This window comes from Choloepus didactylus, chromosome 1 (genome assembly GCF_015220235.1).
Source record: "Choloepus didactylus isolate mChoDid1 chromosome 1, mChoDid1.pri, whole genome shotgun sequence".
Classification (NCBI taxonomy): domain Eukaryota; kingdom Metazoa; phylum Chordata; class Mammalia; order Pilosa; family Megalonychidae; genus Choloepus; species Choloepus didactylus.
The window spans coordinates 60,679,502-60,704,436 of NC_051307.1; positions in this window are offsets into that span (position 1 = coordinate 60,679,502).

A 24,935-nucleotide genomic window follows, 5' to 3' on the forward strand; every position below is an offset into this window, starting at 1 on the left:
GGTGAACTTAAACATTTGAAAGTGCACAGAGGTGATGGTAGCACATTGTGAGAATAACTAACAGTGCTGAATGGTGCATGAATGGAGTGGAAAGGGGAAGCTCAGAGTCACATATGTCACCAGAAGGAAAGTTGGAGGTTAAAAGATGGGAATGTATAAAACAGTGAATCTTGTTATGGAAAATGTCTGTGATTAACCATACAAATATTAGAAATACTTCTCATAAACTAGAACAAATGTATGACACTATAACTAGAAGTTAATAACAGAGGGTATATAGGAAAAAATATATGTATTGAAAACAATATACTACAGTTAGTAGTATTTTAGCATTCTTTTATCAACAATATCAAATATACTACACCAAAACTATGAATCAACAAGGGAGGAGGGAGGTTAGGGATATGGGAGGATTTGAATTTCCTTTTTTTTGTCTTTATTTCTTTTCTGGAGTAGTGAAAATGTTCTAAAAATTGAAAAAGTAATTGTGGTGATCGATGCACAGCTGTAGGATGGTACCATGGGCAATTGATTGTACACTTTGGACCTTTGGATAATAGTATGGTTTGTAAACAATCTTGATAAAAAATGCAAATAAAAATAAAGACAGAGAGAGAAAAATATATATCTGAAAAAATAAAAACCAAAGTATATGATGGCTGATTCAAGAACTGCCTTTACAGTAATAACATTGAATGTGAATGGATTAAATTCACCAATTAAAAAATATAGATTGGCAGAATTGATTAAAAAAATGAACCATCAATACATTGCTTACAAAAGACTCATCTTAGACCCAGTGTTGCAAAGAAACTGAATGTGAAAGGATGGAAAAAATATTCCATGCAAACTACAGCTGAAAGAAAGCAGGAATAACAATATTAATCTCAAATAAAATAGATTTTAAATGCAAGAACTTCATAAGAGACAAAGAAGGACACTGTATACTAATAAAAGGGACAACTCAACAAGAAGAAATAACAATCATGAATGTCTATGCACCCAATCAATTTGCTACAAGGTATGTGAGACAAACATTGGCAAAACTGAAGGAGGCAAGAGATTTTACCACAATAAATGTGGGAGACTTCAATACATCACAGTCTGCTACAGATAGATCAAGCAGAGGATCAATAAGGAAATTGAAATCCTAAACAATGTGATAAATGAATTTGACTTAGCATACATATATAGAGCATTACATCCCAAATCACCAGGATACAAATTCTTCTCTAGTGCTCATGGAACTTTCTCCATAACAGATCATATGTGCGGCCATAAACAAACCTCAATAAATTTAAAATATTGAAGTTATTCAAAGCACATTCTCTAAACACATTGGAATACAATTAGAAGTCAATAACCATCAAAGATTTAGAACATTCATAAATATCTGGAGGTTGAACCATGAACTCCTAAACACTCAGTAGGTTAAAGAAGAAATAGCAAGAGAAATTGCTAAATGTCTAGAAACAAAAGAAATGAGAGCAAAACATATCAATATTTCAGTGAAGATGATATTGATCAGGAAATTTATAGCTCTAAATGCATACATTAAAATGGAAGAAAGGTCTAAAATCAAAGAACTAATGGAACAACTGAAGAAACTAGAAAATGAAGAGCAAACCAATCTTAAACTAACTGGAAGAAAAGAAATAACAAGGATTAAAGCAGAAATAAATGACATTAAGAACAAAAGAACAGTAGAGAGAATAAGTACAACCAAAGGTGGTTTCTTTGAGAAGATCCACAAGATTGACAAGCCCTAGTTAGACTGACAAAATAAAAAAGAGAGAAGATGCAAATGAACAAATAATAAATGTATAGAGGACATTACTGTGGATCCCAAGAAATTAAAAATAAATAAATAAATAAATAAATAAATAAATAAATAAATAAAAAAGCAGATAATATAAAGAACTGTATGCCAACAAACTAGATACTGTAGAGGAAATGAACAATTTCCTGGAAACACATGAACAACTTAGACTGTCCAGAGAAGAAATAAAAGACCTCAATAAACCTATCACAAGCAAAGAGATCTAATCAGTCATCAAAAAACTTCCAACAAATAAATGCCCAGGGCCATTTATTTCACAGGGGAATTCTACCAAAGTTTCCAAAAAGAACTGACAACAAACGTATTTAAACTCTTTAAAAAAACTGAAGAAAATGGAGCACTACCTTACTCATTTTATGAAGCTAACATCAGTCTAATACCAAAAGCAGGTAAAGATGCTACAAGAAAGGAAAAGTACAGGTCAATCTCCCTCATGAATATAGACACAAAAATTCTCTACAAAATTCTTGCACATCAAATCCAAAGACACATTAGAGAAAAGTATACACCATGACCAAATGGGGTTCATTCCAGTCATAAAAGGATGGTTCAACATAAGAAAATCAATGAAATTCAAACTCATTAACAAATCAAAAGGGAAAAATCAAATGATCATTTCAATAGTTGCTGAAAAGGCATTTGACAAAACCCATCATCCTTTTTTTCATAAAAACATTTCAAAAGGTAGAAATTGATGGAAACTTCCTCACTATGATACAAACCATATATGAAAATCCCACAGCTAGCATATAACTCAATGGCAAGAGACTGAAAGCCTTGCCTCTAAGATCAGGAATGAGACAAGGATGCCTGCTGTCACCATTGTTATTCAACATTTTGCTAGAAATGCTAAACAGAGCAATCCAAATAAGACAAAGAAACAAATGCATCTGAATTGGAAAGGAAGAAGTAAAACTGTCATCATTTGTGGATGATATGATCTTATATTTGGAAAACCTGAGAAATTAACAACATAGCTACTTGAGCTAATAAACAAATTTAGCAAACTAGCAGGATACAAGATTAACACCCATAAGTCAGTAATGGTCTTATACACTAGAAATGACCTAACTAAAGAGACACTCAAGAAAAAGATTCTGTGCTCAATAGCAACTAAAAAAAATCAAGAATCTGGAATAAACCTAACCAAGGATGTAAAAGTCATATGCATAGAAACTCATACAACTTTATTAAAAGAAATAGAAGAGGACCTAAAAAAATGGAAATATATTCTGTGTTCATGGATAGGAAAGCTAAATGTTATTAAGATGTCAATTCTACCCAAACTCATCTACAGATTCAGTGAAATCCCTATCAAAATTCCAACAACCTACTTTGCAGACTTGGAAAAGCTAGTTATCAAATTTATTTGGGAGGAAAAGATGCCATTAATTGCTAAAAACATTCTAAAAAGGAAAAACAAAGCAGGAGGACTTACACTTCCTGACTTTGAAGCTTATTACAAAGCCACAGTAGTTAAAACAGCATTGTATTGGCACCAAAATTGACACTGATCAGTGGAATTGAATTGAGAATTCAGAGACAGACCCCCAGATCTACAGTCAACTGATATTTGATAAGGCCCCCAAACCTTGGGACATAACAGTCTCTTCAACAAAAGGACTGGGAGAGCTGGATATCCATATCCAAAAGAATGAAATTGAAGCCCTAACTCACACTCTATTCAAAAATTAACTCAGTGGATCAAAGACGTCAATATAAGTGACAGTACCATAAAACTCCTAGAAGATAATGTAGGGAAACATCTTCAAGACCTTGTATTAGGAGGTTGCTTCTTAGACTTTACAACCAAAGCACAAGCAACAAAAGAAAAAAAAAAAATAGACAACTGGGAACTCCTCAAAATTAAAAGCTTCAATTCCTTTGACAAAGGAATTTGTCAAAAATGTGAAGAGGCAGCCAACTCAATGGGAAAAAGTATTTGGAAACCATGTATCTGACAAAAGACTGACATCTTGCATATATAAAGAAATCCTACAACTCAAAGACAATAGTACAAACAGCCCAAACACAAAGTTGGCAAAATATGTGAAAAGGCATTTCTCTGAAGAGGAAATACAAATTGCTAAAAAACACATGAAAAATAATGTTACTCTTCACTAGCTATTAGGGAGATGCAAATTAAGACCACAATGAGATATCATCTCACACCAATTAGAATGGCTGTCATCAAACAGGAAACTACAAATGCTGGAGAAGATGTGGAGAAATGGAACTCTTACTCATTGCTAGTGGGACTGTATAATGATACACCCTCTCTGGAAGACAGTCTGGTGATTCCTGAGAAAACTAGATATCGAGTTACCCTTTGATCCAGCAATTTCACTTCGCAGTATATACCCAGAAGATCTGAAAACAGTGACACCAACAGATATTTGTACAATGATATTCATAATGTCATTATTCACAATTTACAAGAAATGGAAACAATCCAAATGTCCTTCAACAGATGAGTGGATGAACAAAATATGGTATATACACACAATGGAATACTATTCAGCAGTAAGAAGGAATGAAGTTGTGAACCACATGACAACATGGATGAACCTTGAAATAAGTGAAATAAGCCAGACACAAAAAGAGAGATATTGTATGTTACTTCTTATGTGAACCCAGTGAGAAATGTAAAATATATATATTTTGTATATTGTAGAATGTAGGGAACCTAGAGATAGATAGCCAGTGAAGGGGGGTGGTAGTCTAATAAGAACAGATAAATTGTGGAGGGTAATCTTAGTATTATGGGAATGTTCAGGAACGATTATGGTTTGAAAATTTTCTTTGGTATGGTAGGAACATGTTGGAAGCCATCTAGTCATTTTAGGTTGTTTTGCTTATTCTTTTGTTTTGTTTTGTTTGAATTTTTTTTTAAATTTTTTGATAAAGTAAAAAAAAAATACAGTGTTCCCGTATACATCCTTATTGTTGATAATTTGCATTAGTGTGGTACCTTTATTAAAATTATGAAAAAATATTAAAATATTACTGTTAACTCTAGTCCATAGTTTATAATAGTTGTATTTTTCCCATGTACCATACTATTATTAACACTGTGAAATAACAATAGTGACTTTAGAAGTTAAGTTTGTTTGATTAGGAAATTAAACAACTGAAAACCATATTAAAAAATTCAGGTCATAATGATTCTTATATAAAGAAATCTTTTTGATGATTCTGATTAAAATATACATTGTATTTTAAGATCTTTGCTAATTAAAACTCTTATAAGGGAACTAAAAAATATTAACTCCTTTATTTACTCACACACTTTCGACAACTATTTCAGATCTATCTATCTATCTATCTATCTATCTATCTATCTATATTGGGGAATATGCAGAAATTGTTTACTTTCATTGCCTTTTCCAGTATTTACAACCTATTAAGTACATACAACACAAACTGAATCTGAGAGTTTTCAGTCAATTAGTGATTTGGTGTTACTTGGGAACCCATTTTAAATAAAAATCCACTGAAGAACTAGAAATGTGGGTTAGGGTTATTTATAGAGCCTGTATTGAAGAAGCAGCCTTTGGCTCAGTTGTATTTTGTCAAACAAACTGATGTAGAAGAAAGTTTTCTACAGTAAAACCAGCTGTATTTATAGAGATATTCATTTCTAATCACTCAAAAGAAAGCAATATATTTTATAGAGAGAGAAATCTTTCATGCAGTGTTAGTGTATTTCTTGGTTTCTTCTAACTGACCTATATTTCCTTTTATACTTCTACCACCCTTTAGGTTCCCTCTTCTCCTCTCCTCTCCTCCCCTCCCCTCCCCTCCCCTCTCCTCTCCTCTCCTCTCCTCTCTTCCCTTCCCTTCCCTTCTCTTCTCATATATTCCACAGGAAAACAATTCTTTATTTCTCTACAGGCAGTAGATAAAAGACAACTGTATTTCATATTTTAAGGAATACTGTATTATTCTCCTCACTGTTTGCACCACTTGTTTCCCATTCACTTCTCATTTTTCTCTGGCTTTAACTGTGACACAAAATTGAAATGGACACTACTTTAAATTAAGTCCCTAATCTCTTCATTTTTATGCTCAGTGTTCTCTGCTCACTCCTTATCCTACCAGAACATTTATTTTGGCATTTAGCACTGTACTTCACTTTGTCTTTCCTTATTATCTTTCTTCTCTTACTTCCACAATGAAGTCCCCAGTTTCCTTCCTATTTTTGTGACCACTCTGCTCAGCATACATTTCTGGTTTTCACTTGCTTCTCTTTTGTTCTAACAAGTGTGCTTGGTTTCAAGTGACAAAACTAGCTTTGTTGATTTACTTAGTAAATGGAATTACTGAAGAAAAATTGGTTCTAATATAGAATTGCTAAGGATGTTGAGGAATCAGCTGGGAAACTTTGTAGAAACAGAAGAATGATAGCCACAACAGGCAAAAATATGCCCCAATGCTAGCTTATTGAGGGCTGCAGTCACAAACGCTGAATTTCAATTGATTGCTGGAGTCTTGACTGAGGTGATTTGGCTGCCTTTGCTACCACAATTTGCTGTTGTCCCTGTGTGTGTGTGTGTGTGTTCCAAATTCTGTGGGGGTAGGTTTGAGTCCCCAAACCTATGTCAAATTCCTTCACTCTAGGGCCAAGAGGGATGGAAAAGTGAGTTTCTAGAACTTTTCATTTTGCAGTGAATAGCAGCCTCTGATGCCTACTAACACTGCAGTGGGAAAGAAGATCAGATGTTGGTCAGCCAATAAATAACACAATTCTGATACTCTCTTTAATGCCACTTCATCAAAATTCTTTCCTTGACAATTTTTTTTCTTTCTATCCTCTTCCCATGAATCCATAAATATTACTTCAACTACTCCAGTGACACCAAGACAATGTTTCAATTAACCTTTATTAGACTCATATTGCTAATACATCTCAGTTGCAGCTTGAGGACCTTTCTCTGCATAAATTTACCAATACATCTGAGTTCTAAATGTCAATATTTGATCACAATCTACCCAGTCACCAAGTGATTCCACTCTCCTTCACTGACCAACACCTGCACATCTGATAAATCTGTGAGTCCTAGTGATACCATATTCTGAACTGTTTGAATCTGTCTCTTCATCTTCCTTGTCACTCTTAATGTCATAACACACATGATACTTCACATGCATTTATTTCAATCACCTTGGAGGCATTTTTAATGCATATTCCTGAATGTCTTGTTTTACCTGATTGATCTATTTCTACAGTTTTATCTCATAATCTCTATTTTGCCCAAAAAACGCCCACAGCAAATTTTGATTTGTAAGCTAGTTTGGGAACAAATAGATGATAGTAAAATTGTCCTTAGTAGTAGGCCTGACTACAGTTTGCCATCCTTGTAGACTATTTCTTATATGACTAAATAATTAATTTTAAAATATCTTAAGATACTACTCCCTGCTTAAAATTTTTCAGTGCATGCATATTGCCTGAAGGATAAAGTTCAAGATCCTGCACATGGTGATCAACTCATTTTGTAGTCTATTAATTCCTACATATTATGATTTGATATAATTGCATTCTGTTCCATTTCTTCAATCCCCAAAGGTTGTTTCCAAAAATAGTAGTATTAAATAAAAGCAAAAATTCATTCTGATAAGAGGATGGTTTTATTTCAACTCTCTTCCACCAATTTCACTTTACAAATCCTGTGTGAATGTTCTTTTACTATCATTCCATCTTATTTCAGGGGACATCCAGTGAGGACATGGAAAAGGAAAATGTAACAATGCTGATAGAGTTTCTTCTCTCAGGACTCATGGGTCAACCAGAGCAGCAAATCCCCCTGTTCCAGGTGTTATTGGTAATATACCTCATCACCGTGGTGGGGAATCTGGGACTGATTGCTCTCATCTGGAAGGGCCCTCACCTTCATATCCACATGTACTTATTCCCTGGGTGTTTAGCTTTTGTGGATGCTTAACTACATTCCAGAGTGAACCCCAAGATGCTCTTCAGCTTCTTACCAAGAGTAAAATAATATCTCTATCTGCATGAACTATACAATTGTTCTCTTTTGATTAATGCAACCACAGAATGTTTTCTCCAGGCAAACAATGGCACATGACTGATATGTAGCCATATGCAAACCATTACCCTATCCAGTGATTATGACTAATAGATTATGTATACAGCTATCACTCTGGTCATGTATAGGTGTTTTTCTTCATGCCTCAATTCATGAAGGTTTTTGTGCAGACTAATATTCCATAAATCCACCATAATACAACACTTCTGTGACATCATACCATTGCTCAAAATTTCCTGTACTGATACTTCCATTAATTTTCTGATGCTTTTTATTTTTTCTCCCTTAACTCAGGTATTCAACATTATGACTGTTTGTTTCTCTCATACATCTATTCTCTTTACAGTCTTAAAAAACAATTCTGGAAAATGCATAAGGGGAGCCTTCTTCACCTGTGGAGCTCATCTCTTATCTGTTCCTATATTATGTCTCTCTTCTCTTGATGTAGGTGCACCCTATACCTACTCAGGCTAATGATCAAGATATGATGGATTCTTTTTTTTATAATATAATAATTCCTTTTTAATCCAATTTTATACAGCCTGAGAAATAAGAAAGTCAGATTCACTGGCTAAAATAGAAAAAGGGAAATTTTAAAGTGAAGTTCTCATATTAAACTATTTTCTTGATATTAAACATTTCTAAAATGGTGCCATTATTTGTGGCCATGATATGCTTAGTGAATAAAGTTTCTGTAGTTATAATTGTACCATTTTTTTTTAAACTTGTTAACGTGATCATTCCCCTTTAAACAGGGAACTCCCTAGACTATTCTATGGTCTAACATTAATTTGAAAATAAAGCCAGATAAAGACATCACAAGTAAGGAAAATTATGCACCAGTTACCCTTATGAATAGAGATGTAAGAATCCTTAATAGTAGCTAGTTAAATCCAACAATGTAAGAATCCTTAATAGTATCTAGTTAAATCCAACAATGTATTAAATTGATTATACACCATGCTTCAGTTTTTAAGCTTATAAAGCTCCATAAGATATTTGTGTATATTATTCAAAAACATACAATAAATTTTAATCATGTAATACATGGCATTTAAAGCATGAAGAAATTATAAACATATTAAATGATCATATGCTATTAATAAGGCTTTATAAATATATCTGTTCCAGTTTGCTAAAGTTACAGTCTTGCAAGATGCCAGAAATGGATTGTTCTTTTATAAAGGGGTTTATTTGGTTGCAAAGTTAGAGTCTTAAGGCCATGAAGTGTCCAAAGTAATGCATCAACAATAGGGTACCTTCACTGAATGATGGCCGATGGCATCTGGAAAACCTCTGTTAAGTGGAAGGCACATGGCTGGCATCTGCTCTGGAGTTCTGGTTTCAAAATGGCTTCATCCCAGGGCATTTCTCTCCAAGCATCTGGGGGTGTTCTCTTAGTTTCTCCCAGGCAAACTCTAGACTACAAAAGTCTACTTTCAATGGCCATCTTCAAAATGTCTGTCTCAGCTGCAGCAGCAAGCTCCTTTCTACCCGAGCTCTTATGTAGGGCCCTAGTAAACTAATCAAGGCCCACACTGAATGGGTGGGGCCATGCCTCCATAGAAATTAATCAGAGTTATCATCTACAGTTGGGTGGATCACATCTCCATGGAAACAACCTAAGCCAATGGTTCCAAATGAACACTAATACATCTGCTCCCACAAGATTGCATCAAAGAACATAGCTTTTTCTGGGGGACATAGTATATACAAACCAGCACAATTTCAAATGCTAAGTGTAGTTTCTCAGAAATGGACTTAATTAGGATGTCTTTGATTTCTAAAAGGGTGCCCTTCAGCACAATCCCATCTTTTATGGATTCTTGAAATTCACCAAAACCTCTAGTCCATTGATGGGATCTCATTCTCACCTATGTTACAGATTTATTCCTTTTTACATCCTTTTTTTTCATTGAAAGAGAGGTAAAATATATACCTATGTAAAGCCAACATTTGGACAGATATTTTGTGGATTCCTTTAAAAAGAAACTGTGTAACTAAATATGTATTTTTTAGATAAAATTGATGGTAACATATTATAAAGTTCATCTAGTTATCTGGAATACTGTGATTAAAACCATCATATGGAAATGCTAAAATAATAGAAACACTCTTCTTTTATGAAAGTATGTTTTTTTTTCTTAAACAGGAGATTTAAAAGGATTTAAAAGGATTTTAAAAGAATTCATAGTTGCTCTCTTTGTATACATGTATAGACATGTATACACTTTTTTTTATCATTTCATATCTTGAACTGTTAAGAATATCGCTACAACAAGTTTTCCTAGATTGTGATCAAAGAAACAGAATAATCAGTGCTGTTACTCATGTTCAAATTATCAGGTTCAAACAGGCAATCAAATCTGGATTAGTCTTTCTCAAATTCTGGTGTTCTGGTTTGCTAATGCAGCCATTATGTAAAATATCAGAAATGGATTGTTTTTTATCAAGGGAGTTTATTTGGTTACAAAGTTATAGTCTTAAGGCCATAAAATGTCCAAGCTAAGGCATCAACAATAGGACACCTTGACTGAAGAAAGGCTTTTGGCTCCAGAAAACCTTTCTTATCTGGGAAAGCATGTGGATGGTGTCTGCTCCAGGGTTCTGGTTTCAAAATGTCTTTCTCCAAAATATTTTTAGGCTTGTCTCTCTTAGCTTCTCTGGAGCAAATTCTGGGCTATCAACTCCAAAGTGTCAGCTTTCAATGGGTGTCTTCAAAATATCTCTCTCAGCTGCTCTCCAAAATATCACTCTCAGCTGTTCTGAGCTCCTTCTGTTTTTGAGCTATTTTACAGGACTTCAGTGATTAAATTAAGACCCACCCTGAATGGGCAGGGCCCATAGCTCATGGAAATAATTTAATCAAATGTTTGGCCCACAGTTGATGATTCCAACCTAAACATTAATAAGTCTGCTCCAACAAGTTTGTATTAAGGAATATGACTTTTTCTGGGGGACATAACATATACAAACTGGCACATCTGGCTTGTGGACTATTTATAGCAGAATATTATTGACTATATGTATTAGGTGTATGCCAAAATTCTGCTGGTTTAGGCCTATTACTAGTAATACTACTAGCAGCATCAGTATCATTTTGGTTCTGTTAAAACCGGTTCTCAAACTTAGAATCACCTGGAAGACTCATTGAAACAATGATTTCTGTGCTCTAATAGAATTTCTTTTTTTAAATGATGGTAATTAATATTTATTGAAAACTTGCTATGTGTAAAACATTGTATTGGGTACATTCTGTGTATCAATTAAATTAATATTTACAACTCAATCAATAAGACCAGATTTTCATAATCATTATTTTATAGATGACAAAATTGAGACACAGATCAATTCAGAAAAATGACCAAGATGAGTAAAGATGAGCCAGCAAATAACTGATGGAGACAGGATGTGAAATTAAATGGTCTGATGCTATAACCCACTTACATACACCACAAAGATAACCCTATCCAAATTATTTTAAGAACCCAAACATCAGATTTATAAATGTGTAACAAAATTCATAGCAAATGGAGAAGTCAATTATTGGTGAAAATATTTTCTTCTTCCTTCACTGACTTGTGAGACTTAAAATTATGCTTCATGTCTAGAAAAGTCCTAGAATTTATTTGTTGTATTATAAAATAATTGTCCTCCAATTTTTGAGCATCACCCCAATAAGAAATACATTTTTCTTGTATATATCAACTTCTTACAAACATGCAACAATTGAAATTAAAAATTTAAATTAAAGTGTCATGAAATTATAATATATAAAATTGACTATGGAGAATGAAATTGTTTATTTTATTTCACTTGTTTGTTATGATTTTTAATTAGAAAATTGAAGGTTTACAGAGAAAACTTGCATAAAATACAAATCTGAAACATAGAAACCTATTTTTAAGACCTTGCGTTAGTGTGGTACATTTATCACAATTCATGAAAGAATATTTTTACAATTCTATATTAACTGTAGTCCACCACTAAAAAAGAAGAATCACTGTGCTGTACAGGCCTATGTTTGTTGTTGTTGTTTGTTTGTTTTACTTTTATTCTAGTAATATATATGCAACCTGAATTTCCCCCTTTTAACTTCATTCAAATACATATTTCAGTGCTGTTACTCATGTTCACAATGTTTTGCTACCATCACCACAATCCATTACCAAAACTTTATATCCAGTTCAAACAGAAATGCTTTTTAGTAAGCATTAACTCCCCATTTTCTAACCCCAACCCAGTCCTAGTAACCTATATTCTAGATTCTGACTCTATGAGTTTGCTTATTCTAATTATTTCATATCAGTGAGATCATGAAATCTTTGTCCTTTCATTTCCAGCTTATTTCACTCAACATGATGTCTTCAAGTTTCATCAATGTTGGAGCATGAATCAGAGCTTCATTCCCTTTTAATGCCGAACAATATTCCATTGTATGTATATACCACGTTTTCTTTCCATTCATGGGTTGCTATCATCTTTTGGCAGTTGTGAATAATGCAGCTAAAAATATTGGTTTGCAAATATCTGGATCCCTGTTTTCAACTCTTTTATGTATACATGTTAGAAGTTAGATTACCAGGTCATATGGTAATTCTATACTTAACATTCTGAGAAACAACCAAACTGTCTTCCACAGTGGCTACACCATTTTGCATGCCCACCAGCAATAAATGAGTATGTGTATTTCTCTGCATCCTTCCCAACACTTGTAATTTTCCATTTCTTTAACAGTGGATTTGAAATTATCTCACTGCAGTTTTGTTTTGCATTTCCATAATAGCTAGTGATGTTGACCATCTTTTTCTGTTGTTTTTGGCCATTTGTATAGCTTCTTGGAGAAGTGTCTATTCAAGTCATCTATCAATTTTTTACATGGGATTTTGTCTTTTACTTTTTAGTTGTAGGATTGCTTTACATATTCTGTATATTAAACCCTTATCAGATATGTAGTTTCCAAATATTTACCCCATTTTTTACTTTCATGATAAAATCTTTTGATATAAAAGCTTTTATTTTTGATGAGTTTCCATTTATCTACTTTTTGTTGGTTTGCTTATGCTTTGGACATAAAATCCAAGAAATCATACCTTAATACAAGGTCCACAGATGTTTTGTTTTATGAATTTTATAATTCCAGTTCTTGCATTTAGATTTATGATCCATTTTGATTTGATTTTTGTACTTGGTGTGAAGTATGAGTCCCTCTTCATTCTTTAGAACAAGATACAATTTTCCAATCACAATTTGTTGAAGAGAATAACCTTTCCCCATTGAGTGGACCAGGTTCAAAAATCAGTTGGCTGTAAATGTGAGATTTTATTTCTAAACTTTCATTCAATTCCTTTTGTGCCAGTACCATGCATTTTGATTACTATAGCTTTGTAACAAGTTTTAAAATCCAGAAATTTGAGTACTCATAATTCATTCTTCTTTTTTGAGATGACTTTGCCAATTCAGGACCACTTAATTTTTCTCTATTTAATCTGATGATTGGCTTTTCCATTTCTGCAAAGAGCGTTGTCAGAAATTTGATTAGAAGTGTATTGAAAATGTAAATTACTTTGAGTAGGATTGATATCAGTAATATTGAGTCTTCTAATCCTTGAACATGGAATGTCTTTCTATTTATTTAGGTCTTCTTTTATTTTGTTTTTCAATGCCTTGCAGTTTTCTGTATAAAATTCCTTTACTCCTTGGTTATATTTATTCCTAAATATTTGAAACTTTTAGTTGGTATTGTAGTGGAAATTTTCTTTATTTTTCTTCAGATTGTCCATTATTAGTATGTATAAACACTACTAATTTTTGCATATTCTTTTATCCTGCCATTTTGGTGAATTCATTTATTAGATCTAGGAACTTTGTTGTGGGTATTTCAGGATTTTCTTTTTAGAGGAACATGTCATCTGCAAATAGAGAAAGTTTTACTTCTTTTTTTCCAATTTAGATGCTTTTTACTTTTTTCATACCTAACTGTTCCATCTAGAACTTTCAGTATAATAGTGAGTAACATTGATGACAGTAAAGACAGTGGGCCTTTTGTATTATTCCTTATCTTTGAGGGAAAATATTCAGTCTTTCTCCATTAAGCAGGTTGTTAGCTGTGGGTTTTCATAGATGACTTTTACCATGGTGAGAAAGTGTCCTATTCCTAGTCCTCTGCTGGATTTTTTCAGATACCTTTTCTGCATTAATTATGATGATCATCTGTTTTTTTTTCCCCTTTTACTGTTAACTTGGTTATTACATTAATTACTTTTCTTATGTTGAACCACTCTTGCATATCTTGGATGAATCTGTCTTGATCACGATGCATAATTTTTTTGATGTGCTGCTGGTTTATGATTGTTAGTGTTTCCAGAGGATTTTTTGTATCTATATTCCTAAAGAATATTGTTCTGTAGTTTTCTTTTATTGTTGTTTCCTTATCTGAATTTGGTATGAGGGTATTTTTCATCTCTTATAATGAGTTAGGGAGTATTTCCTCCTCTTCAATTTTTTGGAAGACTTGAGCAGAATAAGTGTTAATTCTTCTCAGAATGTTTGTATATTTCAAGGAATTTGTCAATTTCATCTATACCATTGATTTTTTTGGCCAACATTTGTTCATACTATCTATTTACAGCACTTTTACTTTTGTGAGATTTGTAGTAATGCCCCCTCTTCATTTCTGATTTTAGTCATTTGTGTCCCCTGTCTTTTCTTCTTTGTCAATGAAGCTAAAGTTGAGTCAATTTTATTGATGTTTTCAAAGAACTAATCTTTTGTTTTGTTAATTTTATTGCTTTTTATACCCAGTCTCATTTATCTCCACTCTAATATTTGTATTTCCTTCATTCCTTCTGTTTGCTTTTAGGTTAGCTTGTTCTTTACTCAGATCCTCCAATTTAGGATTATGTCCCTCATTTGAGACCTTTCTTCTTTTTTTCAATTGAAGCCTTTAGAGACATGAATTTCTCTCCAGCATTGCTTTTGCTGCATTCCATTAGTTTTGATTTTTTGTCTTTTTATTTTAATTTGCCATGATACTTACTAATTTTAATTTTTATTTCTTCTTTGACCCATAAGTTATTTAAGAGTACATTGTTCAGGCAGGGCAAGGTGGCAGAGTAGTGTGGTTTGGAATTTAGTTACTCCTCTAAGACAATTGTTAAATAGCCAGGTGAGAAAGATAATGGCCTAAAAGTCGTATTTTAAAATAATCTATATTGGGACTGACAAAACTTAGGGGCTGGGGAAAGTCCTTGAAAAAGGATTTATTTTTATTTTATTTTTAATGACTATTCCAAGTAACTCATTACAGAAAGCCTTGGATATTTGTAATTGGCCTCTGGGCCCAGGCAAGGTCAGAGCTAATATAGGTCTGAGAGGCAAAGCAGTAAGTATAGTGGGGAAGACAATTACATAAAGGACATAACTTCCCCAAGAAAAGGGGGACATGGCTAGATCAAGTGGCAGCCATCCTTCAGAGAACTGAAACCCCAGGGCCTTGAAAACAGAAACCAAATTGAGGCCACCATGTCCCTGGCAGGAACAGGGTCTGTGGAAAATTAAAGACACCTCTGGAAACTCTTTACACTGATGGGGAGCTGTGGGCTGAGAAGCACCACCTGATGGACAGGATAGGGTAACCACAGAGTCTAGAGGTTCCATAAGAGAGCCTGACAAATTGTGGGGTGTCATTCTCAGGGAAACTTCATACTCTCCCTCCATCTGAGAACTTGGTCTGTCTTGACTGGGAAAATCTGATAGGGGCAATCATATCTGGAGAGACACTCTCACAAAAAGGTTATGTAGAAGCAAGGCAAACACCAGAAATCAAGATAAACTAAACAGAAGCTATGTTAGAGGTCTAGAATAAGTTGAATGGAATGCCAAATAACAGATAGAGAACAAAGCCAACCAACAAGAAAACCCAAGGTATAAAAGTGAAAAACAAGCCCCAGAATAAATTAATCAATAAAATCAGATACATAGACAGCTAAAAATAACAAGAGATACTAGGATACATGAAAATATGGACCAGCCAAAGGAAAAAACTAACACTTCAACTGAGATACAGGATACACTGGATGACCAAAAAAGAAGAATTTGTAAGCTTGAAAAAACAAATGGCAGAACTTATGGGAATGAGAGGCTGTGCTGGTTTGAATGTATTATGTTGCCCAACACACCAAATTCTTTGATGCAATCTTGTGGGGGAAGACATATTAGTGTTGATTAGGTTGGAATCCATTGATTGAGTGTTTCCATGGAGATGTGACTCAATCAACTGTTGGAAAGAACTTTGATGGATAATTTCTGTGGAGGTGTTACCCACCCATTCATGGTGGATCTTAATTAAATAACTGGAGCCACATAAAAGAGCTGACTAGCAGAAGGAATTCAGTGCTGCTTCAGCCAAGAGGGACAATTTGAAAAATGCACAGGAGCTGAGAGTGCAGCTGGAACACAACCTGGGATCAGCAGATACAAGCCACATTCCTTTCAAGCTATCAGAGATTTTCCAGATGCCATTGGTCTTCCTTTGGTGAAGGTATATTGTTTGATGCCTTCATTTGTACATTTTCATGGCACTCCACTGTAACTTTGTAACCAAATTAACCCCGTTTATAAAAGCCAATCCATTTCTGGTGTTTTGCAAAACAGCAGCATTAGCCAACAGAAAAAAGTTCCAATAGAAGAAATGAAAAGTACACTGGAGATGTACATCAGTAGATTTGAAGAGGCAGAAGAAAGGATCAGCAAACTGGAAGACGCTACAAATAAAGACTAATCTCTTTAATCAAGTATGTGCAAAAATCCTCAAAAAATGCTCACAAATCAAATCCTGCAGCTCATTAAAAGAATTATACACCAAAACAAGGTGGATTTTTTTCCAGGTATACAAGGTTGGTTCAACACAAGAAAATTAATTAATATAATGTACCACATTAATAAATCAAAACAGAAGAACCACATGATCATCTCAATTGATGCAGAAAAGTCATTAGGAGAGAACTTTTTTCAATATGATAAAGGCAATATGTGAAAAACCAACAGCTAACATCATATGCAATAAGGAAAGACTGAAAGTTTTCCCTCTAAGATCAGGAACAAGACAGGGATGCCCACTGGCACCACTGTTATTCAATATTATGCTGGAAGGTTAAGCCAGAGCAATTAGGCAAGAAAAAGGAATAAAAGGTATCAAAATTAGAGAGGAAGAAGTAAAATTTCACTGTTTGAAGATGACATGATCCTATATGTAAAATATCCAGAAATATCTACAGCAAAGTCACCAGAGATAATCAATGAAAACAGCCAAGTGGTAGGCTACAACATCAACACATAGAAATCAGTACTGTTCCTCTACACAAGTAATGAGCAACATGAAGAGGAAAGAAAGGAAAAAAATCAATTTACAATAACAACAACAACAAAAAACAAAAATCTAGGAATAAACTTAACCAAGGCAACAAAATACCTATACAAAGAAAATTCAAGAAACTGCTAAAAGAAATCAAGCAGGACCTATAAAAATGGAAGAACATACATGTTCTGGATTGGAAGGGTAAATATAGTTAAGATGTCAATTCTACTCAAATTGATTTACAGATTTAATGCAATACCAATTGAAATCCCATCAACTTACTTTGCAGAAACAGAAAAATGAATAACCAAATTTATTTGTAAGGGCACGGTGTACTGAAATGTCAAAGATATCTTCAAGAAGAGTAACAAAGTAAGAAGTCTCAAACTACCTGACTTTAAAGCATACTACAAAGTGACAGTCATCAAAAAACATGACACTGGAAGAAAGATAGATATACCAACCCAAGGAATAGAATTGAGTGTCCAGAAGTAGAACCTCTCTTCTAGGACACGTGACCTTAGATAAGGTTGTCAAGCAATTGCAACTGGGAAAGAGCAGCCTCTTCAATAAATGGTATTTGGATATTGGTTATACATTTACAAAAGAATGAAAGAAGAGCCCTATCTCACACTTTTTACAAAAGTTAACTCAAAATGGATCAAAGACCTAAACATAATCAAGTAAGACCATAAAACTTTTAGAAAAAAATGTAGGGAAATATATTAAAGCTGTTGTGATAGGTGGTTTCCTATACCTTACACCCAAAAGAAGTAGAAGTAGATAAATGGTATGTCTTCAAAATTAAACACTTTTGTACATAAAAAAGACTTTGCCAGAAAAGTAAAAAGGTAGCCTACACAATGGGAGGCAATATTTGGAAACCACATATCAGATAAGGGTATAATATCCCAAACATAGAAAGCAATCCTACAACTCAACAGCAGAAAGACAAAAACACCAATTAAAAAATGGGCAAAAGACATGGACAGATGCATATCTGAAGAGGGAACACTCGTGGCTCAAAAACATGAAAAAATTCTCAACTTCACTGTCTATTAGGGAAATGCAAATTGAAACCACAATGAGATATCATCTCATACCTATCAGAATGGCCGTTATCCAAAAAAACAGAAAATTGTAAGTGCTGGAGAGCATGTGAAGAAAGAGGCACACTTATTCACTGTTCGTGGAAATATAGAATGGCACAACCACTTTGGAAGACAAAGTGGTGGTTCCTTATGAAGGTAAGCATAGATTTACCATACGACCCAGGTATTACATTAGGAGATATATATTCAGAGGAACTGTAAGTTAAGATATGAACTAATATTTGTAAAACAATGCTTATCATGGCATTATTCACAATAGCCAAGAGATGGAAACAGCCAAATTGTCCATCAATTGATGACTGGATAAACAGACTGTGGTACATATACATGATAGAATATTATGCAGATGTAATACAGAACAAAGACACAGACCATATAATAACATGGATGAACTTTGATAACTTATGTTGAGCAAAGTTAGCCAGAAACAAAAGGACAAATACTGTATGGTCTCAGTAATATGGACTAACATTAGTGAGCAAATTTTGAGAGTTAAAAGCTGATAACACAGGCTAGTAGGAGACAGAAAAAGAGCAGAGATGAGGAATTTGATGCTGAAGGACCACAGAATGTCCTCAGGATTCCTTTCTGCTTGCTCTGGGTTTATCTATGCTCACTTGTATTCAGTAGTCCAAATTTGCTAATTGATACTACAATTGGAGGTTGGTTGAGCTACCTTCCTTTGCTCCTAGTAAAGAAAACTTCTTTTTCCCTCAGGGAAGTGTTCCAACTCAACCTGTCATGCCAGTGGCGGGGGGGTGGGGGGGGGCAAGACTCTGTTCTTTGCGGGGGTTTCATACAGTTCTATACTACCTTTTTGGTGCTTCCACCCAATGCAGTCTGAGGTATGATGTGTGTCTGGTCACAAATATCACCCAAACTGTTGCTCCAGACTATTTACTAGCTGTTCTTGGCTATTTACTAGCTTCTCTAGATGACTAACTAAATTCCACACCTCCCTATGCCAAAAATTTCCCTTGCCTCCATGGATAATTTCTTGAATTAACTGTTATCTATTCCCCTCAAAATGAGTCTCACTTAGAAAGTTCCCTCTCAAAAGAGGTAAACATCACATTTATAGCAAGGAAAAAGTCATGTATATGAAATTTGTGTGAGTATGATTGCACAAATTTGTTCCAATTTGGTAAACATCACATTTGCAGCAAGTAAAAAATCATGTATATGAAGTTTGTGTGAGTATGATTGCACAAAATTTGTTCCAGATTGTCAATTAATTGTTTATCTCTAACTAGAGAACAATAACAGATATATATTTTGCCTAACAATACTCCACTGTCCTGTGTACAACCAGAAATGCACTAAATCTCTCCAGAATAGGGTGCATGTCCTTGGGTGACATTAACTCTTAAAATTTATTTCCTTTAACTTAAATATCATGACCAAAGAAGGAGGAAATATTCATGCTATCATGGTTCTCATATCTATAACTGGTCACATGGTCTTAGTTCATATTTATCACTACCTTCTTCCACTACCCATTCCATGATCTCTTCATTCTGAGCAAGCATTTCATCTGGCCAGGGAACTTTGCCCAGTGGCGTGACCCAAACCTTCATTCCTGAAGTTTCTTGGCCATTGGTATTCCTGCCTGGATTGGCCTGATGCAGTTTTCCATTGACTTTAATCATGGGGGATGGTAGTACTAAGAGAAGCCCTAGGGGATCTCCTGTATACCAGGCAAACTCCGCTTTACCTACATTGTGAAGTTACAGTGCAACTTCGCCTTCATAGTCAGGATCAATCACCCCAGCAAATACAGTAATCCCCTTCCTTGCCTGTTGACTCAGAGGCATAAGAAGCCCAAAGTAGCCAGGTGGCACTCTTAACTTAAAGTTCAATGGCATTATTGTTGTGCTTTCTAGTGGAAACAAACCTCCTTTTGGACTAGGATTTGTAGACAAGCACAGCTTAAACTTGCAGGGGCAGGAAGCAAAAATTTTCCTAGTGGATCACTAGGAGTGATAGTGAGTGGTGCCACTCCTGTTTCCACCCCTGGATTCCCAGACCCATGAATTCTGGCTATGGGATAAACTGCACCATAGAGTGGACGCTGATTCAGAGCATACAGAACCTCCAGGAGAACACTGCCCCAGCCCTGCAAGATACTGCCACCTAGTTGGTGCTGTAATTGAGTCTTCAACAAGCCATTCCACTGTTCTATCAACCCAGCTGCCCCTGGATGATGGGGAATATGGTAAGACCAGAGAATTCCATGAGCATGTGCCAATTCCCTCACTTCATTTGCTGTGAAGTGGGGTCTTTGGTCAGAGGCAATGCTGTGTGGAATACCATGTTGGTGGATATGGCATTCTGTAAGTCCATGGATGGTAGGTTTTTGGAGAAGCATTTCATGCCAGGGTGGCAAACCCATAACTGGAGTATTTATATATTCCAGTAAGAACAAATCACTGCCCCTTCCATTATGGAAGTGGGCCAATGTAACCAACCTGGCACCTGGTAGCAGGCTGATCACCTCGGAGAATAGTGCCATATTGGGGACTGAGTGTGGGTGTGTGCTGCTGGAAGATTGGATATTCAGCAGTGGCTGTGGCCAGGTCAGCCTTGGTGAATGGGCGTCCATGTTGCTGATCTCATGCATAACCTCTATCCCTACCACCATGACCACTTTGTTCACAAGCTCATTGGACTGTGACAGGGGTGACTGGGGAAAGAGGCTGATTGGTATCCACCAAATGGGTCATCTTATCCACTTGATTTTTAAAATCTTCCTCTGCTGAAATCACCTTCTGGTGAACATTTACATGGGACACAAATATCTTCTTGTTTTTTGCCCACTCAGAAAGGTCTTTCTGCATACCTCTTCCCCAGATTTCTTTGTCACCAATATTGCAATCATGTTCCTTCCAAGTCCTTGACCATCCAGGCAAGCTATTAGCAACAGCCCATGAATCAGTATAAAATGCACTTCTGGCCAGTTCTCCTTCTAAGCAAAATGAAGAACCAGGTGCACTGGTCAAAGTTCCACCTACTGGGAAGATGTTCCATCACCACTGTCTTTTAGGACTTCAGCCGTCAACTTTTGGGTGGTGCCTGCATATCCTGCAGAACCATCTGTAAAGTAGACCCAAGTTCTCTCTTCCTCAGTCAACTGATTGTAAGGAATTCCCCAAGACACCAAAGCTGTGGACTGGGAAAGGGAAGTTAATATGGCAGGAGTGGGGTCCATGGGCATTTGAGCCATTTCCTCATGTAACTTACTTATGCCTTCATGACCCACTCAAGCTCTCTCTTGTATATACTATTTCCATTTTATGATGGAGTGCTGCTGTGCATGCCCAACTTTATGGCTTGATGAGTCAAAATACCCAGCTCAAGATAGGTAACTTTGTCCCATGGTAACTTTGGAAACTTGGTGGCCCATAGTTAAGTGTTCTGTCTCCACTGAGGTCCAGTAGCAGGCCAAAAGTTGCTTCTTTTTTTTTAAATGGAGAGTAGATATCTGCAGAGGGTGGTAAGGCTTTACTCCAAAATCCCAAGGGCCTGCATTGTGATTCTCCTATAGAAGCCTGTGAAAAGCTCTAAGCATCTCTATTTTCCACTGACATTCCCAGCACCATTGGGTCAGCTATATCATAGGGCCCAAGTGGCAGAGCAGCTTGCACTATAGCCTGGACCTGTTGCAGAGCCCCATCTTTTTCCATCCTCCACTCAAAACTAGAAGCTTTCCTATTCACTCAGTAAATGGCCCAGAGTAGCACACCAAAATGAGGAATACGTTGTCTCCAAAATCCAAAGAGGCTAACTAAGCATTGTGACCCTTTTTTGGTTGTAGGAAGGCCAGATGCAACAGCTTATCCTTCACCTTAGAAGGGACACCTTGACAAAACCCACTCCAGTGGACACCTAGAAATTTAACTGAGGTAGAAGGCCCCAGTATTTTTGTTGGATTTATCTACCATCCTCTGACATGCAAATATCTTACCAACACATCTAGAATAGTTGCTACTTCTTGCTCACTAGGTCCAATCAGCATGATATCATCAGTATAATGGACCAGTGTGATGTCTTATTGGAGGGAGAAAAAATCAAGATCCTGGCAGACAAAGTTATGACATAGGACTGGAGAGTTGATATATCCCTGAGGTAGCACAGTGAATGTACACTGCTGGTCTTTCCAGATGAATGCAAATGGTTTCTAATGGACCTTTCTAGCAGCTATTGAGAAAAATGCATTTGCCAGATCAATAACTGCATACCAAGTACTAGGGGATATGTTGCCTATCAGGTGTCACACAGATAATGAAAATTCCAAGGGCCAACCAAGTTATACAGAAAGAGCTCAGCATCTCAAAATTTAAAATTACCATTACAACTCATGAATAGTTTTGATTGTTATAAAAGCTTACAATCCAGGAACCTTTACAGTAAGCCTTCCCCTGATAACCTATGCTCTCAGATTTAATTCTGAGTTTGCACATTATACTTAGTCCGTATTAGTAAGGTGTTTTAATGTTTGTTTGTTTGTTTGTTTGTTTTTCATTTCTGTCTTATTTCACCCAACATACTGTTTTCAAGTTCCATTCATCTAGTTGCATACTGAACCACTTCATTCTTTCTCACTGCTATTCAATATTCCATTGTATGTATACAGCACAGTTCATCCTTCTGTTTATTAGTCAATGTATCCTTAGGCCACCTCCATCCGTTGCAAATGGTATTTTTTTCCTATCAGTCCCACCACCTCTCTGCTGGTTGTTTTCTCATCAACAGGGGGCTTCCCATTAATATGATTGAAATGATGCAACCCCTTCACAAAACAGGGTGTAGCTAGTTTTCATTCCCCTCATGGGTCCATGCTCTGTTTCAGAGGGAGCAGAATGGACCTGGTGTGCATACTGGGTGCATGTATATCATTGCCAATCTATTGGGTGTAATTCTGAGGTATCAAGCCATGATACATGTCTTGGGTATATGCTCCCAGAGTTTGTCCTGAGGACATGGAAACTTCTTGCAGACAACTGGGATAGTTAGAGAAATAGTTAATTTGAAAATGCTGGGGCAAAGGACTACCTGCATTAAGTCAACTGAAAGAACACCCAAGAGGGGAAGGAGGACTGTTCCAAATTCTGTAAAAGGGGCATTCATTCAAAAATCCTGTGGACAATAGATGGGGAATTCAGGGTCTCTAGTGAGCATAAGCTCAGGAGTAGAAGCAGGCTTCCTTGCTCTGGCTCCAGGCAGGCTCAGAGAAGAAAAAGTAGGCCCTGCACTTCCCATTTGCCTTGGGCTGAATGCTTAATAGGATGGCTAAGCTCTGAAGGAGACTACCAGCCAATGAAGAGCCCATTTGTAAAGAGAGTGAAATGTGAATTTGGCCTTGGTTTGCTTGTTTGGATTAGGCACTACAATTCAAGGGAATCTCTGCCATTTCAGTATTTGGATACAAGCTTGAGGGAATGCTCAGAGACTAAATCCCAGAATTAACAGTTCAAAAAATCATAATGTACCATGTGCAACAAAAGATTGTAAGACAAAGATATAAGACTTGGTGTCCATCCAAAGGGATAAAATAAAATTACAGAAGCCGTAAATGAAAGACATGACTTTGGACTTACCAGAGACTCTAAAACAATCATCCTCCTTATCCTCAGCAAGATAAAAGAAAACATAGAGAAAGAACAAAAGGATATGAGAAAAATATTGAATGAACAATATGGGAATCCCTCCAGAGAAATACTGGCATCAAAGAACAAAATAACTGAAATGAAAATCTACCTTGTTTCTTTCAACAACAGATTGGATATAGCAGAAGAAAGAAGAAGTGACCCTGAAGACAAGGCAATTGAAATGATTCAGGCTGAGGAGCATAAAGATAAAAGAATCAAAAGAATGAGCAGAGCATAAGAGACCTGTAGGTCACCATCAAATTTGCCAATATATGCATTATGGAAGTCCTAGAAGGAGAAGAAAGAGAGAAAAGGGCAGAGAGAATATTCAAAGAAATAATGGCCAAAACTGCCCAAATTTAATGAATGTCATGAATATGCACATTCAAGAAGTCCAGTGAATAAAAAATGGATAACTTCAGAGAGATCCATGACCAAACACATAGTAATCAAATTGGCCAATGCCAAGGAGAAGTACAGAGTTATGAAAGGTGAAAGAGAAAAACAGTGATTATATACAAGGGAATACCAATAAGATAAAGTGTTGATTTTTTATTAGAAGCCGTGGAATGAAGATGACAGTGGTACAAACTATTGGAAGTACAGAAAGAAAAAATAATCAACCAAGAATTGTATATTGAAGATTCTTTTTCAAAAATGGGGGAAAGATTAAGACATAACCAGATAAACAATAGCTGAGGGAATTATCACCACTAGACTTGCTATACAATCAATGATAGAGGAAGTTCTTCAGAATGAAAGGACACTAGACAGTTGATCAAGCAGCCTAAAGATATATAGTCTTCCTTAAAGGTAACGATACAGGCAATTATACATGTTAATTCTAGTGTATTGTGTGATTTGTTATGATGCTTCATTTCTTGCTTCATTCAGTATTTATCATGCAAATGCACGAAAAGTATGAGA